Source organism: Leucoraja erinacea, chromosome 31, assembly GCF_028641065.1.
Source record: "Leucoraja erinacea ecotype New England chromosome 31, Leri_hhj_1, whole genome shotgun sequence".
Classification (NCBI taxonomy): Eukaryota; Metazoa; Chordata; class Chondrichthyes; order Rajiformes; family Rajidae; genus Leucoraja; species Leucoraja erinaceus.
Window position 1 is genome coordinate 9,804,768 of NC_073407.1, and position 20,659 is coordinate 9,825,426.

Genomic DNA, 20,659 nt, shown 5'->3' on the forward strand with positions numbered 1-20,659 from the left:
TAAAAAAGTCAATAATGCCTTACTTTTGATGCCGGGTCCGGGTCTGCATTGGGACCCGGACGCATGTCTGTGAGTGGATGGCGGGCCATATCTATCACGTGTACACATGCATCCTGCCCTGGATGGCAGGCATCAAATCACGTGTTCGCAGGTAGACAAAAATGCTGGAAAAACTCAGCGGGTGAGGCAGCCTCATGCAATCCTTGCATGTCTCAACTGCTGAGTTTCTCCAGCATTTTTGTCTACCTTCGATTTTTCCAGCAACTGCAGTTCTTTCTTAAATGTGTTCACAGAAGGTGCGCAGCCTTGCCGGCGGTTTTGCGCGGGATGTGGCGCAGCCAGAGCTCGGCTGCTACTCGGGGCACCCGACCGCTGCTCGGGGCGCTTGGCGGGCCAGATGATTACGGGGAAAAAAAATCCGCCTGCGGGTCGGATGATTTCGGGTTAAGGGCCCCAGGTTGCCAACCCCTGATCTACTGTACTAATAAATCTTTGCATGTTTAATCAAACAGAGGCCAAATACGAGACACTACATCTTCAAAAAGGTTTTCAGTTCCAGCTTCATGATATCTTGCAGAAAATACACTCAGAATTTTCCAGAAATGCCCTGGCCTACGAAAAGGGCACCAAGTTATCTGCTCCACAACAAAATCACCTATACATTAAATCTACTTTAAGACTTCATTCCATTTGTCTTAACCGAATTCAAAGATGCAAACAATTAAATAAGTTTGTTGGACCACTAATACAATAAAATGTTAGATTTAACTAATAGAGGCTTAATTTAAGATATTGATATGTCAAGAACAAGTAGTGCTGGTGGTTCTATCAAAGAATACGTGGTAACTGACCAATAGTTAGAAACATTTCATGAAACAAAACTACATAATATTTTTAGTGAATTAAAAGAACCATTGGTTCTGCCTTGCATGTTTTTAATAAATATCTACCTAACTGTTTATTGAGATAGTATGTCAATGGATGGTGCTTCATGATTACCCCACTTTCTCAGTAATGCAATGAAGCAGAGCTGAGCTTATTGGAGCTTGTATTCACCATTTCCTGACTGAGATCATCCTAATATTTAGAAATTTGAATGGCTAATTGGATTGGCCTGTGCTTCGGTAAATCTTTACACATGATGAGTACGTAAACATTAAAAAGCTTTAAAAAAAGTGTATAATGTCTTTTTGTTGTTTAAAATAGCATTCCAGGAAAGTGATCAATGGTAATTCTGAGAAAGATTCTTCAGCAGACTAGACAACAAAAATCATTGGATTTTGCAAAATATGAGAACCAGAAGATGAAGCCAGCCAGCAAATTAAATTAACTAAACATTTTTTTAAATTGAATTTGATGAAATGAAGAGTTTGTGGATTGTATCAAAGAAAAACTATGTTAGAAAAAAGGTGAAATTGTTTTGCAATTCTTTATTGTGCATTTTAAAGTTGCAGTAGATGTGTGTAACCTTCATAAAAATCAACTTAGCTAATGCCTGTTTCTTGATATATAGTTTCAATGTACACTTATATGGTGGGAGTATAGCAATTAAATTGCCAGTAATAAACAGGGCACTGGACATCATCTAGCGACCAAAATTTAAAATCCTCTGATGGCAGCTGTGGGATTTATATTCAGTTAATAATCCAGATTTTTAAAGGTCCTTTGTAGTGATGACCACAGAACTACAAACCTGCTATAATACCCCAATTGTTTCACTGGTACCTTCAGGTGAGGGAATTGGGTAACTTTGCCCGATCTATCTCACAATAACTTAGTCCCTTGAGTCCTGGCAACATCTTTGCACATCTTTTCTGCCCTACTTTCAGCTTAACGGCATCTGTCCTATTGTAAAGCTACCAAAACTGAGCACAATACTCCAAATACAGCCTCACCAACATTTTATACAACTGCAACATAACGTCCTAACTTCTATACTCAATCCTTTACTTATGGAAGCCAATATGTCAAAAGTCTTCTTTACCATCTGTGACGCCACTTTCACACAACAATGTACTTGTACACCTCGATCTCTCTGTTCTACAGCCCTACCATTCACAGTGAAAGTCCTACCCTGGTTTGACTTCCCAAATGCAAACCTTGCACATATCCAAATTAAATTCCATTTGACATTTCTGGCCCCACTTATTCAGCTGATCAAGATTTTGCTACAAGTCTTGAAAAACCTTCTTCATTGTATACAATATCATTTATTTTAGTGTCAGCTGTAAACCTTTTAACCATATCTTATACATTCTCATTCAAAAAAGATGTCAAACAACAATGAGTATAATACCAACCCCCAACGCACACGAATCACTGGCTTCCTCTGCGATAACAACATACCAACATCACTCTCTGGTTCCTATTATCAAACCAATTAAGTATCCAGTTGGCTAGCTCTCCCTGAATCCCATGTGCTCTACCCTTACAGAGTAACGTAACACGTGGAACACGTGCTGAAGTACATATAGACCTGAAGTAAATAAAGAGGAAGGAGATTGGACTGTATTGCCTTCCATCACAGTGAGGAATGTGGGGGATCCGCTGTGGTGGATGTTTATGTTAACTTTTATGTAGTTGTGTGGCTTGTTGCTTTTTTTTTACATGGCTGTATTATAATTTGACTTTCACTGTACCTTAATTGGTACATGTGACAATAAACTGATCTTGAAACCTTGACCTCAACAATCTTCCTGGTTACTTTAAAGGAAACCTCAAATTCATGAGACACCAATCCTACACACAAAATAAATAAAGACAACATTCACCAACTTGCAGTCTTCCTCAGCCTTGGCTAACAAATGATGCATATATCTCAGACAGGGCTTCTGGAATTTTTTCTTTAGCTCCCCACAGTGTTCATGTACTTTGTTTTTAAAGGAGGTATCAAAATCCAAATGGTAAAGTTTAGTGTTTACATTCCAAGATACTATTTCAATCCATTTGCTTTGTTCAATTTAACTTAAGTTTTTGGAACCTGGTCAGGCCCCTCTATATATTTTTCAAACATCCAGCACCTCCTATAACGCAGACTTTCCCCAAGTAATTCCCATTGACTTTCCAGAGTTCCTTAGTCTTCATATCTTTGTCCATAGTAAAAGAGGAGGAAATATATTCATTGAGGAACTCTTCTGGAACTCTAAAGATATCTTTGATGTTTGGTCTTTGATGGACTATATTCTTTCCCTAGTTATTCTTTCTCCCTTAATGTACTTTTAAAATCTCTTTGGATTCGGCTTAATCTTTTCTGCCAATGCCACCTCTTGCCCAGTTTTTTGCCCGACCAATTTCATTCTTAAGTATACTCTGGCATCCCTTACACCTCTTCAGGGATTCGCTTGATCCCAGCTAATTGCAATTGACCTGTGCTTGCTTCTTTTTTTCTGACTAGATCCTCAATATCTCTTCATCTTGGGGTCCTTATTCCTGCAGTGTTTGTTCATCAGTCTACCAGGAAATAGCAGACCCTGAACTCTCGCTAGGTAGTTTTTAAAAGCTTCCCATTTGCTGGACATCCCTTTGCCTGCAAACAACTTTGCAAGCACCTGTCAACATTTGCCTTAACCCACGTGGAACTTTAACTTGTGGACCAGTTTTAACCTTTTCCATTGCCATTTTAGAACTAATAGAACTATGGTCACTCGTGCTAAAGTGATCTTCCACTGACACCTAGTCACTTCCCTGCACTAATGTCCCAAGAGCAGGTCAAGTTTTGCCATTTCGCTAGTTGGGTCCTCTAAATATTGCTTCAAACTTTTCTGAACTCATTCAATAAATTCCACCCAACCGAACGGCTCAATCTCCTATTATGCCAATGCTACTATTCTTGCAACATTCTCCCTGCATATTTGTTCCTAATTACGTTTGACAATGTTGGTGTCTATAGTACCATCCCAACAAGTTGTTCATCCCTTTCCTATTTCCCACCTAAAGCCCCACAATCCATTAGTAATTTCACCTCAATCTACTGCAGTGTTGTTCTCCTTAATCATTCAGAAACATTTCCACAGGCACTAAAAAAATCCAATTTATTTACAAACATTATAACTACAAGCATAGGTGAAAACAGTTACGTTTGGCAAATCGCATTTTAAAAAGATCAGAGCATCTGTTTACGCCATCAGGTTCACACTCAAATATTAACTACTCTACAGTTTGTCTATGCTATGACAGTGTTTTTAGACATTGAAATTAAAGGACCCAATAAAAAGAATGATAGAAAAATATTTGAAATTTCAATTAAGCATTTGGAAGTGGGGATGAAGCATTTGGAAGTGGAAACAAAATTTGTACTCTTCAGTCCACAGCAGTTGGAGAACATCTATATTACTAAAACTCTGTTCTTGACCGGTTTTGGCAATCTGTGCTGCGATTTCCGAGAGAACGCCGCCACCTACGGCCGTCATTTTTGGCCACCTCGCTCAGAGCCCCCCTCCGCCGTATGTGTGCTGAGGATTTTTCCCGTCGATGAAATAAGACAGAGATATTAATGTTTTTACTAAATTCCCCATTCTCTCTGCTGCCCCCGCTGGAGGCAGGGGAAGGGACTATAAAACCAGGAAGTGGTGTGCCTCAAATAGTCTCTGCAAGCTGGAGCTCTGTCAATTAGTCTCTGTCACTCTGAGCTCTGAATGACACTGAACAAATGTCTACAGCACTGTGAGTACCCTTAATTTGGTTTGAAAATGAAAATATAGTTAGTTTGAAGTAAAAAAGCACTGCCTGCAAATGGTTGTTTGGGTTGAATTAAAAAGCTCTCTCTCTCTCTCTCTCTCTCTCTCTCTCTCTCTCTCTCTCCCTAGCCATCCCTATCGCTCACTCTTTCTCTCTCTCTCTCTCCTCCCCTCCTCCTCTCCTCTCTCTCCCCCTCACCTCTTTCCCCCCCTCCTCCTCTCTCCCCCCCTCTCTCTCTCCCCCCCTCTCTCTTCCTCCCCCCCTCCCCCTCCCTCCCTCTCCCCCTCTCTCTCCCACTCTCTCTCTCTCCCCTTCTCTCCCCCCTCCCTCTCCCCCCTCTTTTTCCTCCCTTCCATCCCCTCCCCCCCCATCCCTCTCCCCTCCCCTAAAAAACCCCCTCCTCCTCCCACACACCCCTACCCCCTTCCCTCCCCACCTCCCCTCATCTCACCCCCCTCTCCTCTCAGCACACTCTCTCTCTCCCCCCCTCCCCCTCTCTCTCTCTCTCCCCTCCATCACCACATTCTCTCCTATCCACTTTCCTCTCCTTTTTTTTCATTAATACTTTTAACTCTCATCGAAATATCGCGTCTTGCAGACAAAAAAAAAAAGACACACACTTCACACAAATATAATCTCCCCCACATAGCGACTCTAACAGTCTCCCCTCTCCCCATCCTCTCTCTCTCCTCCCCTCCCTCCCCCACCTTTCCCCCCCTCACCCACCCTCCCTCTTACCCTCCTCTCCACCCCCCCATCCCTCTTGCCCTTCTCTGTGTCTCTGTATCTCTCTCTCTGTCTCTGCCCTCACTCTCTAACCCTACCTCCCCCCCCCTCTCCCACTGCAAGTTGGGGGTTATGCGTCAGTAGGTAGGGTGGTTATGGGGTAAAAGGAGCAAATTAATAATATTAATATAATATCAAGGGGGGTAATTAGTGTGAGTGCGGGGGGGGGGGGTAGTTAGTGTGTGACGCTGCATGCCGCCTCCCCCCACCCACAACCGCACGCTGGGGGAACAGACCCAACGGGTCTGCACTTGGACTAGTATATCTATATAAAGGTACTTAATTTCTAGATAGGATACATTTCATATCCAAACAAACCCATACATTAAAAAATTCCTTAATGAAAAGAACATTGTATATTAATAATAATGAACTACTGTGCACCATCTGACACTTTTGCACATTATGATCGGAAGATGCAGAATGGGGAGTATATCAAATTGAATGCGGCATTCTTTGCCTTCAATGTTAACAACAAGGATTTCCACATGATTAAATAATTGCATATATCTACCACACATAGAAGTACAGTTTAGAAGAAAATTTGTAATACATGTCAAATTGATTTCTACACTTATAATTTTAGAGCAGTGTGTAGATTACAAGAACTCAAAAGTGAAATTCTGCATACTCACATGTATATGATTGCATCCATGCACTTTGTTTTTAAAGGAGGTATCAAAATGCCAATGGTAAAGTTTAGTTTTTACATTCCAAGATACGCTTTCAATCCGTTTGCTTTGTTCAATTTAACTTTTGATTTTGGAATCCAACCTCAATTTGTTGATTCCAATATCATAACCACAACATCCAATTTTCCTACTCATTCTTTCTTGAACATGTACTAACTAACACTTTTTCCTCATATTGATAATATTCCTTTTTTCCTCCCCATTAGCCAACATGCGTTTTCCTGAAGTCATTATTTTTGGATCATTTCCAAATTGTGATACTGATCTATATATAAACACACACATGCCAAACAGGTTTTACAGATGCTAGATATTCAAACTAAACCAGTAAATGCTGGATATATGGAATAATCAAACAGCATTCTGTGGAGACAACACAGAATGAGGCTTACAGTACAATGATCTTTCATCTGAACTGATCCGATTTGCCCAGTTCTGATGAAAGGACTATATCCAAAATATTAACTCCTGCTCTCTTCACAGAATGTTGGCCCACTTGCTTACTATTTGTGTAATTTTCATGTTTTTAGTTTGAAACATTCAAATAAAGAAAAATCACTGTTCACAACTTTCCACTCTGACATAATTAAGCGTAGCCCCCCTTCCCCCATTTGGCTAATTCTTTAACAAGCTTCATACACATGATCTCAAACCCATTTTAATACCCCGCCTTGTTTTAATCAAGCTTTCAGTACTACACAATATCAATACATACCAAATCAATAAATAAACATCCACTGTAATTTTCTTTATCAATATTTTCAATTACCCAAATTCTCTTTTGAATTGAGCAAACTCTCCAATCAATGTTTTTGGTTTTAATTAACCCATATTTTGACCTCTAACTACTTACGCACAAACACAATTGGCTAACTAATCTTTTGGAAGCAACATCATCTTCTTGATGAAGAATATTTACTAACCCAGCGATAATCATGACCTTTGCAAGTAACTCTATTTAAGCAACTTTGGATACATCAGAACCTTTTATCTTTTCCATACAAGTTTCCCCAAGAGTTTGTCTTAATATTTATCCTTCACATTTGTTCCAACATTTTATTCTCATTTCACTTTTTTTTTGAGAGAACAATGGCAAAGGGTGCTAGCGGCCAGAAATCAAGAGTACAAATTCTGCCATGATAAACTAAAACAAAATTTTAAAAATCTACCACGCAGGAAACATTACATTCTGAAATTCCAACTGGCTCATTAATGTTCTGAGGGAAGAAATCTTCCTCTAACCTATCAGACTGACGTAGAAGCTATTCCAGTCCCACGCTAGTCAGTAAAGTAACTATCCTCATGGAAAGCATCCACGAACAATAAACAGCACCTTGCCATTGTCAACATAGAAAATATTCCTTGAAAAACGATCGTTGATCACTGCTTTATCACCATTAGAGAATTTCCCATTTCTAAATTTCCCACATCTTTTACTTCTTAATTTATACTTCTTGTTGTTACAAATCCCCCCCCCCCCCCCCGGACTTTCTCTACATTCTCCTTAGTTGTTCCAATTTGATTAGTGTCACCCCACCCCTTTTCTTTACCCTCAGGAAATATATAATTTATTTTTAACTTGGATGAGATTTTTCAATAAATCTGAATTAAATGTCACTTTATTTATCCAATGATTTCTGGATTATTACTTGAAAGTCTAAGAATATATTTGTTTCTACACAAAATATCTTTGAAAATATTACTGTAGTGTATTTTAAAATAAATTATCCTATTGTTACAGGTTTGCACCTTATTGAGAGCCCTTGTACATTTGTTCAGATTAATCTGCAATCTTTCAAAGCTCCATAGCAGTAGCAGTCAATTCTCCACCAGTCATTCCCCTGCTAACTAGCATTCCTTTCTCAATTATTATCTCCAAAAACAGATCATTGGTTATTTAATGAACCTTGGCAATTGAAAAATTGACCATCTTTGCATATGTAACTGATGTGCAGGCGTCTACTTTATTTCATCACATGTTCTCCTGCGATCTTCAACTTTAGATGATAGAAGAATGCTAGATGTGTGTTACAAGCAAATGTAGTCAAAAATCTAATCAACATTATTTTTATATATATAATAAATTAAGTGGAGCATCAACTGAAGGTGTACATAATATATTTTAAACTAATCCCATCCCCGAGACCTAGAATCACATGTCTTAATCCTATTTCTTGGATGCCCAGTCAGTCATAATAACCAAGTTTTATATTACCCAAGGAAATGAGGTTCTGTGATTAAAAAAAAACTGTATATGATCAGATAACGATTGTACTACAACAGATGTGCTTTTGTGAAACTATGTCAGCACCCTCTCCCAGGCCAACATCCCCAAACAGAGGTTGCATTTACACTCCGTGGCTTCCCTTACTGCCTGCCCAACACCAAACTCCTAAAATAGCCACACTACTTGAAAACAATTTCATAGCAAGAGATCACAAGCAGGATAGAGGAAATGAATGAAGGATGTTCTGAAAGCTGCCTGGAAAGAGTACAATATTCCTGTCCATTTATGGGAATTCCAGCATTTGACTGCTTAAAATTCAAGATGGCATGGAACCTCAAAGCTCCTTCATTTGAAGCATAAAAGCCCCATATCTTCAGAAGGAGCCGAGTATTCCCCCAAAACTATCAGCATCTCATCCCCAAAATGTGGTAGATTCTGTACATCCACACATTGGCCACAGCAGTTACATCAGAATCTTTAGAGATTGCCACACTAACAATACAAACAGAAAACTACTTATAAAATAGGGGGGGGAAATGTCAAAATGAATTAACTGATCAGAATCTGCCTGGAACAAATGAAAATGTATAAAAGGAAACATGTATCATTCCTCAAAATCAAATTTGTTGCAAACTTTATTTGAGGTCAATCTCAGAAACAATCAGTCATTTTAAGATGTAAAGAGACATTGCAAGCTTTTAATACAACATGATTTGGCAACAGTCTATTTCATGACTGATATACAAGACAGCAACTATGAAGGGCCTGTTCCACTGCGGGGACCTAATTTGCGAGTTTAGAAGAGTTTAGGAGAGTGTCATGGTCTTGTTGTATCGCCAAAGTAGAACACCTCCTACGACCTCCTTCGACTATGTAGAGAACCTCCTACGAATATGTAGAAGACCTCCAACGACCATGTAGAAGATCTCCTTCGACCATGTTGAAGACTAGATTCGACTATCTACGATTTACTCGCCGATGATCTCTGGAAAATTGGACACCGAATAGTGGAGAGTGCAGACATCCACCTTCGACTATAGAAACACTATCTACGACTACCTTCAATTATCTTCGACTGCCTTCGATTAACATGCCGACCTATTACGACCTACTTCGACTAAACCTACGAGTAAAAAAAAATCAACTTTTTCCATGCGACCAATTTTTACTCGCGGACAATTTTTCAGCATACTAAAAAATACACCTCGACCAAACTGAGGCGGGAACTTCTCTCGAGCATGAAGGAGAGTTACATAGACCTCCTAGGACCACGTGTCGACCATGCTGCGAATTTGAGTCAATCGCAAACTCTTCTAAACTCGCAAATTAGGTCCCCTCAGTGGGACAGGCCCTTAACAGATTCAAAATAATCGAGAGAGAATATGCAGTTGCAATTGTTGTTTGGACTACCAGGAATATAAGTTAGAAGACAAAATATATTAACATTTGTTAACTGGCTAATACCTAATGAATCTAGTAAATTTGCATCATATATATTTGGCAGCATAACTGAAAATATGGAAGACATTTTTTTTTTACACAAAATTAAACAGGTGCTGAGCCAAAAATGAACAAAGATGAGCAGAGATGAAACATCTTATTTAAATCTAGCTTTTGCACAAAAGGTGGCAGTGGTGTGGCAAAGATGTGTGTTAGATGAGATTCAGAGAACAGACAAGATTGCAATGGGTTGGGTTTTATAGCTAGACAAAGATTTAAAAATTAATTGGGAGATATTGCAGATCAACATGAATAGCAGTGAGCAGATTTAACTGAAGACAGAATGTAGTTAACCAAGTTTATGGCTGATGATGACCATGAAAATATTAGTGAAATCAAATTTAGAATCATTAAAGACATTGCCAAAATGGTTTAATGGGGGAATAAAGTAGTAAAGGAGGAATAATCTTTTTGATAGGCACATTTCTAAACCCGCTGCTGGGAAACAATGGGTGTCCAAAACACAGACAAAAACAAAAGTAGGGTTTCTGAAGGAAACCAACAGTCACAACTCTCATCGTCTTTTATAGTTATTCTATAATTAACTCATAGCTAGAGTCCCTTGTTTCCAATCACTGGGCAATTAACACATCTGACTCATTCACACTAACAGAGAAAGTGTCATGATGTGGAGATGGGAAATATCCTCTTGGGATGTTTCTGAAACTAGATTTCAGGTGGTAATTTTCACACAATTATGCCATCAGGCAGGTTTTGAATATATACATGGGGATGGAGGAAAATAAAGGTGCTTGGACATCACCTGGGATTGGGTACAAAGTGGCACTGACCAAGTTTGGACCAGGTCTCCTTCCCATCTCCCTTCATCTGGGTCACAGGGTGCAAAATCTATGAGGAGGAAAGAAACACATTTAAAGAGAAACAAAACAGTGCATGGTTTCAGAGATCCTTTGCTGCACAGTATACTTGCAACATTCAGCATTTCCAAAATTATTTTACTTTCTGCAATAATTTAGAGACATGCCCCTCCATCACCCCTGTATGTAATTAATTAAATTATTCACACCAATAGATGTACGTGGGCCACAGTGGCTGTAATATTATCAGCACATGCAGTTTAAGAAAAAGGAATGACCAAGTACAAACAACTATCAACAGCAAGACGACTCCCAATCATAATACACAACAAACGTGGAAAGCCTTGTTCCAGATCTGGTGCCATCTGCCAAAGCATTAATGCTGAACTGCATTTGGCATTTAGGATGTAGCCACATTAATTTTCCTAATTGTATTTGAAGAATGCCTATGTAAATTAATTAAACATTGAGCCATTGATCATTGAAATAGTAAAACATAATTACTGAAGTACATTATTTCTTTAATGAAACTACTCCGAAGTTGGGTGATGTGAGAAAAAAAATCTATGTTCATTGACCAACTCCCATCTCGATGATTCTGATCAATTCATTCAATAACATCTCACATTAAGAGTAGCTTTCGTCCAACCACAGGAAAGAAATCTCAATTTAATAAAATCAGTTGTATTGATCTTTTTCCCTGCATTACCCCATTGCATCTTCTCTGTAATTACAACAATCTCCATTTCGGCTATACCGCTCTACAATATGTCTACTGTTGCCAAAACTTTTATCCATCCTTTTATAATCGCTAGGACTGACCATTCCAATGAACCACAATGACCTCCCCTGTTAATACTCCAGGTTTTCAAAAACATCCGCTGCCAGTGAACAAAATTGCACATCATGCCTATTAAAAAGATGCCATCCCCTACTTTCATTTGTCCATCTCCGATCTCCGCACAAGATGTGGCTTCCACCCTTCAGTAAAAGTGGTTCCCTCCTGCTGTCATAAATGGATCTCTTACCCATTTCTCCTGTGTCCTAATTTCTGCTCTTGCTCCCCCTCCCCAGATAGAACAAGGATAGAGTTCCCCTGGTCCTTACCCATCACCTCACCAGATGTCGTATCCAACAAATCATTTTGACATTTCGGCCACTTTTGATATGATCCCATCATCTTCCCATCCCCATCCATTTGTTTCTGTGGAGACCTCTCCCTCCTGAAACACCCCCTCCCCAGGTACTTTCCCCTGCAACTGCAGGAGATGTAACACCTGTCCCTACACCTCACATCCACCCAGGGAGCCCAGCAGCCCTCCAAGGCAAGACAGCCCTCCTCAAACCTTATCTACTAAATTTGATATTATTGATGTGGCCTCAGTGGGTGGGACCAAGCGTAGATTAGGTAACCATTTGACAGCACACTTGCATTCAGTCTGCTTAGCCGTGCTGGACTTCCTGGTTGCTAAATATTATGACTCCCCTTCCCATACCAACCTTTCTGTCTTCTATTGCCAGAGTGAGACTGCACTCAAGCTGGAGGAACAGCACTCCATATTTTGTTAGGGTACTTGAGAACCCAACAGTATTTACATTGAATTCTCCAATTTTAGATAACAGACAAACTGAATGCATGAAAAAATATAGAAATAATGATTGGTGAATAGCGCAGTTAAATTTGAAAAACTTAAAATTTCCCCCAAAACTTGAGATTTACAATTTTGAAATCTTAGAGTCATACAGTGTGGAAACAGGCCCTTTGACCCAACTTGCCCACACCAGCCAACATGTCCGAGCTACACTAGTTCCACCTGCCCGCATATGGTTTATATCCTCCAAACCTGTCCTATCCCTGTACCTGTCTAACTATTTCTTAAATGTTGGGATAGTCTCTGCCTCAACTACCTCCTCTGGCAGCTTGTTCCATACACCCACCATCCATTGCGTGAAAAAATCGTTTGGCCAAAAGTACTGGAAAGGACTGTCTGGTGCTTCTATGTCAATACAAGGGTATCAGGTAAAGAGGGGAAAAAAGTATATATTAAGCATTTAGGAAAAATGAAATTGATCATAATTACATTAAAAAAAAATAGATGGCAATCAAGATTTGAGTTAATGTACATTTTTTTTTCTCACATCCAATTTAAGATTAAGACATCCAATTAAAAAAAAAGACATTTCAATATCTACAAAACAACCACAGGCATATTACTTGAGGAACATCACAAGAAAAACATACTGACACGTTTTATGTGATTTACAAATCAACTAAAACTACAAAACAACGATACGAAATTTCTAACGACATATAATGTACAAAAAGTGGGAAGAAAAAATAATTGTTTTAAATGTGAAGGCTATGTGGGAGTGCATTTAGAGAGAAAGACATTAAGTTAGAGGCAAGTAAAATTAAGTTGAGAAAAACTAAGTTACTATTACAGATGATTAACTGTACAGCAGAACCAGCCTGGTTTGATATAGAGGAAGCATGTCACCCAATATTGTCAAATGCCATATGGAATCCTGAAGGCTGACAGCCAGAAGGATATAATTCCCAAGGTCCAATGCATCAGCTTCCACATTCACCGAGCCTTAACTCTTTCTACGGACTCCATCAGACCTGCTGGCCATTTCCAACAGTCTCCTTTTGTGAACACATGATTGCAAACAAAAAATTGGCACTAGTCTCTTCTATTTACTTTGTGATCAAGACTACTTTGTGACTGAACAAATTTTCAATAGGTTCAAGTGAAATTCAATAGTCATAAACTGGTAAACCACTGATTTTCAACTATGCAAATCATTAGGTCGACTTGAAATTATACAAGCCATATCAATGTCAAACCTTTACATTTATAATTGAAGGTTAGTAGCACAATTATTTCATCCACTCATGCTTGGAGCCTAACCATGGTAGAAGAGAGTCAGCTCTGTCAAATTACTTTGGGGAAATCCCAGCCTATGACTCTTTTACCTTGTCGTGGAAACCCTGAAATTGGAAACTTAAATAAAGTATCTTAGGACTCTTTACCTTCCAACTCCACCTGCAACTAATGCCTTAATTATACATTGTTGTGGGGTTGGATAGATATTGACCAGCCTCAGTTCCAGCTTATGCAACACATCCATCAGGACCACCTCAAACACCAAGTGCAAGGAAGCTATGACTATTGAAGTAGCAATCCTTATTACATAATATTTCAGTAGCTGGTGTGCACAATGTTTAGAATCAGCAGTCAGCCTCTGGGGCGTTCTTCAGCAAGCTGCAAAAATTGGGATGGCCTTTCAGTTATGCCGCTTCACTGAATGCAGCCACACAAATTATGTTTCTGTTCCAAATGGGCAGTTATTGGGGAAAAAGCCTTTCTCCATTTCTCCCAAAACATCTCAAAATATAAGAGTGTTTAACTGTCATATGCACTAGTAAGAATGAAATTGTTACTTGCTGTATATGCAATAAATTAACGGCTCTACTAGGTAACCAGACCACATCAGTGCAACCAAAATACATAAACCCTGAGAACATTACACAAGAATTAAGATAACTGCACATCCTACACAAATTAGTCATTTGCAAAAACATGTTTTGCACTGAATAGCAGAAAAAGGAAAAATTGCAGATGCTGGAATCTGAAATAAAAGTATAAATACTGGAAATACTTAACAGGTCAGGCAGCATCTGTGGAAATAGAAATGGGTACATTTCAGATCAAAGCCCATTCATCGAAAGTGCGAAGAAGAAAAAATACTGATTTGTTTTAGTTACAAAGGCTGTGGGAATGTATTTAGAGGGATAGCAAAAAGTCAGGAGCAAATCAAATCAAGCAGAGGAAAACTAACCGATGATTAACCCTTTGCAAAAATGGCCTGAAGTGACCATAGAGGAAGCAAATCTCCTAAAATTGTAGAATGTTATACCGAATCCTGAAGGCTACAACATGCTCCCAGCCAGAAAGAACAAGGACAGAATTCCCCAGGTCCAATACACCAGCTTCCACATTCATCAAGCTTTTCTGCTTTCTATGTACTCCACCAGATCTGCTGGGCATTTCCAAGTCTCCTGTTAGTTTCAATTCTTTATAATAACCAACTTGCATTTCATGTTTTGAACAGGAAGGAACTGCAGATGCTGGTTTAAACCTAAGATAAACACAAACTGCTGGAGTACCTCAGCAGGACAGGTGGCATCTCTGGTGAGAAGGAATGGGTGACGTTTTGGGTCGAGACCCTTCTTCAGACTTGTTTTAATGTCCCTTAGCTTTCTATTTGACTGCTTTCATTAATCAAATATGCATCAATACATCACATGACATCCTGACATTCTCAAATAAGAGATATTAATTTTGCTTGTCCATTCCTACCACACCCTCACAATTTAAAACTTGTTTGCTCACTTTTCCTGTTCTGATGAAGAATCTTGACATGAAAGGCAAACATTTTCTTTCCATAGATGCTGCCCGATTGTAGAGCGTTTCCAGCTTTTCCTATATATTTCATTTATAAATTCCGAACCTGCTTTCCAATATGGTGCAATTTGTAAGAGGGAGAAATAAATAAATAAATAAATAAATATCACTCGACATTCAAACCACATTGCACTAAAAAAAAGCAGAATTTTTATGTAAAGAATTCGTAGGCTATTTATCTACTTCTCGTTTCCCACAAATATCCTTCATATGCTTGTTGAAACAGAAAAAAACAATTTACCATGTCCATTACCAGATTTAAAATTCAATTGATCTAGCAACAATAATCATTCGATGAAGTGTTCCAATTTTTCACCACCCTCTGCACTCCTGAAAGGCCAGTACCCAATTATTTTTGCAATATACCCCTTGTGCCAGAGGAATCACATAGAGGAAATAGTTGCCAACTACCTAGTATCTTGAAAACTTTAACCAAATCTCTTATTGCTTTCTAAATTGCAAGAAAAATAATACTATTTGCAGAATTGCAGAATTTTTGGTGATTCAACCCAAGTATCACCCTCAAAAATCTTCACAGCATTTTCCACAAGTTTCAACTTTAGTCAAACTCTCATGCAAGACTTTACAATATATCTCGAGAAGTCTAATTAAATCAATAGAATCCGTCACCCACTAATTTCATTACTCTGCAAAATGATTGCATCTGATAACTGAAAACTGCAAAATTCATGCAGGCTCCTCATCATCAATTCAGTTTTGCATACCAAATTGACATCAAAATTTTTAAGAATGCCGGGAGAGAGAAAACAGGGAATTATAGACCAGTTAGCCCGAAATCGGCGGTGGGGAAGATGCTGGAGTCAATTATAAAAGATGTGATAGCCGAACATTTGGATAGCAGTAACAGGATCGGTCCAAGTCAGCAAGGATTTACGAAGGGGAAATCATGCTTGACTAATCTTCTAGAATTTTTTGAAGATGTAACTAGGAAAATGGACAAGGGAGTGCTGACATGGATAGAGAAGTGGTTGGCAGACAGGAAACAAAGAGTAGGGATTAACGGGTCTCTTTCAGAATGGCAGGCAGTGACTAGAGTGGTACCTCAAGCTATTTACAATATATATATCAATGATTTGGATGAAGGGATTCAAAGTAACATTAGCAAATTTGCAGATGACACAAAGCTGGGTGACAGTATGAACTGTGAGGAGGATGCTATGAGAATGCAGGGCGAGTTGGACAGGTTGGGGGAATGGGCAGATGCATGGCAGATGCACTTTAATGCGGCTAAATGTGAGGTTATCCACTTTGGTAGCAAAAACAGGTAGGCAGATTACTATCTAAATGGCGTAAAGTTGGGAAAAGAGGAAGTACAACAGGATCTGGGGGTCCTTGTACATCAGTCTATGAAAGTAAGCATGCAGGTACAGCAGGCAGTGAAGAAAGCGAATGGCATGTTGGCCTTTATAACAAGAGGAATCGAATATAGGAGCAAAGAGGTCCTTCTGCAATTACACAGAGCCCTAGTGAGACCACCTCTTGTATTTTGTGCAGTTTTGGTCCCCTAATTTGAGGAAGGCCATTCTTGCTATTGCGGGAGTGCAGCGTAGGTTTACACGGTTAATTCCAGGGATGGCGGGACTATCATATGCTGAGAGAATAGAGCAGCTGGGCTTGTACACTCTGGAGTTTAGAGAGGGGATCTCATTGAAACATATAACATTGTTAAAGGGTTTGAACACTCTAGAGGCAGGAAACATGTTCCCGATGATGGGGGAGTCCAGAACCAGGGGCCACAGTTTAAGAATAAGGAGTAAACCATTCAGAACGGAGACGAGGAAACACTTTTTCTCACAGAGAGTGGTTAGTCTGTGGAATTCTCTGCCTCAGAGGGCGGTGGAGGCGGGTTCTCTAGATGCTTTCATGAGAGAGCTAGATAAGGCTTTTAAAAACAGCCGAGTCAGGGGATATGGGGAGAAGGCAGGAACCGGGTACTGATTGGGGATGATCAGCCATGATCACATTGAATGGCGTTGCTGGCTCGAAGGGCTGAATGGCCTACTCCTGCACCTATTGTCTACTGTCAAATCATTTTGACTGGTTTTTATATGCTAGTTTGCTTCCAGCTAATGGCTCTTCATGCTTAAAAGAACGTTCTGACAAAAGGTGTTTCTATTGTTGCTGTCTGGCCTGTTAAATGCATCCAGCATTTCCTTTTTATTTTTTAATTTCATGTTTCCAGCATCTGCATTAAAAAAAAAAATCAATTACTGTTTAAAAGGTATCTATGGACATCTGACCAACTCTGTTCCACCTTTTAACATTATCAAACAAACACAGCTTCTTCTATCATCCAGCCATATCTACTGCTGTACTCCAAATTAGGTTATTTGTCTTTTGAAGATGGCTTTCTCTTTCTGGATATATCAGAATGCTTTTAAGAGCCTTTTTCAAGTGTGCTATTTTGGTGCCATTTCTGTAGCTTTTTGTTTAACGTGACCCTTGTGGATTAAGCTCTAACACATCGTCATTTACAAATTCTTTGCCACGTGAAGTCAATAAGTCTCCCACGTTATCTTGCTCCACATCAAACCCAACCTCATTCATCAATTTGTCAGTGTCTACTTGAAGAGTTTTCAGGATTGTAAACCCACAAAAGTCATGCTCATTTTATCCGTAACTTATACAACAAAGAATGGTGTATGTTATCGCAAGACACCATGATGAAGTCCATAGCTACATCTGTTATTGCTGTTCAACCCCAGTGACACATCTCCTTACCTGCCGCAGGTAACAAAGCTTAAAAAGAGCAATACAACCGATGGATAAGGGTGCAAACAATGAAGGCATTCAGGAGCAAAACCTTCCAGATCCTCAACATCCAGAACATTGTGTAACAAAGGGAAACAGTGTAATCTTGAACGCAACTGTCATCTTTATTTTGTTGGACTACTATACAAAATGGAAGATTGGCCTTTGACTATCTCTTTAAAGCTCTCATTCTGAGTGGTGCATTAACAGATTCAAGCTTAGTCACACCCGGTAAACAGCAACAATCTTTGATGGCCCTGAAGCTGGAAGCTGCTTTCTCATCCATCAAAGAATGAGAGAACGAGGTCATCCTCTTCCAACAGTCTTTCTATACACATTAAACATTTGTTTAAGAGGGAACTATGTTGGTGATTTGTTTCCACTCATTTCTGAAATTTTCTGCTGCCATCGCTTGTAGATAAACACAATGCAAACCTGCATACAACTAGAAGCTTACAAACCAGAGTGGCCTTAAAAGCATCAGCATTTTCACCAGATCCATCATCCTCTTTATATTCTTTTAAGTATTACCATAATGATTTTGCTTTTTACTGAATCATGAAAACTTACAATATTGATTCTGACCTTCTAACCACGTATTTACCATTCCTTCATTTTCTCCAATATATCTCCAGCGAGAGTATTCTGCTACAAATTTGAGTTTTGTTTCCAACATAGTGCTGAATAGATATGAAGATTGAAATCTCCCCTATAACTGTATAGGGGTCTATTTCCATTCGTAGTCTTTTTCAAAAGTGGTTGGGTAAGGCATGGCTGGTAATCGGTAAATACAGATGAAGGAAGTTTTTGATAGGCAAAGTTTTTGGTGGTTGGACAAAGACTAGAGATGGAAAAAAGGTACAAGGCCAAAGGATTGAAAAATTGAAGCCGTTTAAGATGAGGAGGGGGGGGGGGGAGATAGTTTCAAGTCTAGGTAGAGGACAGCAAGGGAAGGGGGGCTTGGAAGAGGTTATCTAAAGTTGGAGAATTCAATGTTCATACCACTGGGTTGTAAGTTACCCAAGCAGAATACAAGGTGCTGTTCCTCCAGTTTTTATGTGGCCCCATTCTGGCAATGGAGGAGATTGAGAAGGGAAGTTAAAATGGTTAGTAACTGGGAGATCTCGTAGCACAAATGTTCAGCGAAATGGTCATCGAGCCTACGTTTGTTCTTGCCAATGTACGGAGGCCACAGCAGGAACAGATGCAGTGGATGAGGTTAGAGGAGGTGCACGTGAACTTCTGTCTCACCTCAAAGGACTGCTGGGGTCCCTGGATGGAAACGAGGGAGGGGGGATAAGGGAAAGGTGTTACATCACCTGCATTTGCAAGGGAAAGTGCCTGGAGAGTGGGTGGCTTGGGTGGGAATGGAGGAGTAAATCAAGGACTTGCAGAGGGTGCAGTCTCTGCAGAAGGCAGAAAGGGCTGGAGAAGGGAAGATGGTGGGATCACATCGGAGGTGACGGAAATGATATGTCGGATGCGGAGGATGATGGGGTGAAGGATAAGGACTAAGGAAACTATTTGAACAAGTAATAACAGTTAGAGTAAATAAAAAATGGTGGGAACTGGTTCAAGTTCCTATGCAACTGCAGAAGGTCCAATATCTGTCCTTTCTGCAAGCAACAGTGTTCTTCCACATTGCACTGTGGTCTGAATTTATGCATCTGCCAAATGCATCATCGCATATCCTCAGGTTCCAGTTCCATTTGCCATTTTTCTGTCCAACTGTGGTCCTGTGGTCTAAAGATTTCTTCCTCACCATTAAATCACACGACCAATTTCTGCCTGCAAAATTCTTTATCATGCCGACATTAGATCTAAATCATTTAAGCAGCAAGGGACCAACTGTAAGCCCCATGGAACCCCACTAGATTTTTGGATAAACTGCTGTCAAAATAAAAAAAGCTTTCATCCTTATTAACACATCACGTGTGCCACCAGGGGGGAGAGAACTTTGGACCACTGCTACACACCGTTCAGGAAAGGCTACAAGGCCGTTTCACTCCCTCCCCTAGGAAAATCTGATCACGCTGCTATTTTCCTGTTGCCGGAGTATAAACAGAGGATAGTTCGGGAAGCGGTAGAGACGAGGGACGTAAAGCGGTGGTCCGACCAGTCAGAGGCCATGCTGCAAGATGCACTGAGTGATGTCGACTGGAATATGTTCGAAGCAAGTTCCAGTGACGTCAGTGAGTTCGCGGAAGCAGTCATGGACTTCATCGCAACAATAACCGACAACATCATCCCCACGGTAAGGGTAAGCACCTTCCCGAACCAAAAACCCTGGGTAGACAGATCTGTTCGTGTGGCCTTGAATGCTCGTACCGCTGCCTACAACTCGGGCTTGGCATCAGGAAACATGGACGTCTACAAGGCAGAGTCCTACCGAATGCGAAGGGCGGTGAAGGACGCAAAGAGAAGGTACAGGGACAAGATGGAGTTACAGATGGAGCAGCAGGACACCAGAAGCCTGTGGCAGGGGCTACGGATTGTAACCAACTACCGAAGCACTGCTCCCTCATCCGCATGTGCCGGCACCTCCCTAGCTGACGACCTGAACTCCTTCTACGCTCGTTTCGAGAGGGGCAACACCACTCCAGGTCTGCCGACTATCGACAATACCGACAGCGGTATTTACCGGCTGGCTACCGAAGCTGAAGGGAGGAATATGCACACATTCTCGCTGTCCGAGCACGACGTGAGGAGGGCACTGAC

General features: G+C 40.1%; 1 protein-coding gene across 6 annotated transcripts in view; it reads right to left on the reverse strand.

Moving 5' to 3' along the window:
- The window catches only part of rc3h2 (ring finger and CCCH-type domains 2), a 101,099-nt gene that overhangs the window by 65,885 nt on the left and 14,555 nt on the right, over positions 1–20,659 (reverse strand). For 4 of the 6 annotated variants that reach the window (XR_008725948.1, XM_055659884.1, XM_055659888.1 and 1 more), the window contains exon 2: positions 10,646–10,731. The exons of 1 other annotated variant lie outside the window; for it this stretch is intronic. The gene's annotated coding sequence lies outside the window, so the exon portion shown is untranslated. The remainder of the gene's footprint in view (positions 1–10,645; positions 10,732–20,659) is intronic. One more of the 6 variants, XM_055659885.1, reaches the window with a different exon arrangement.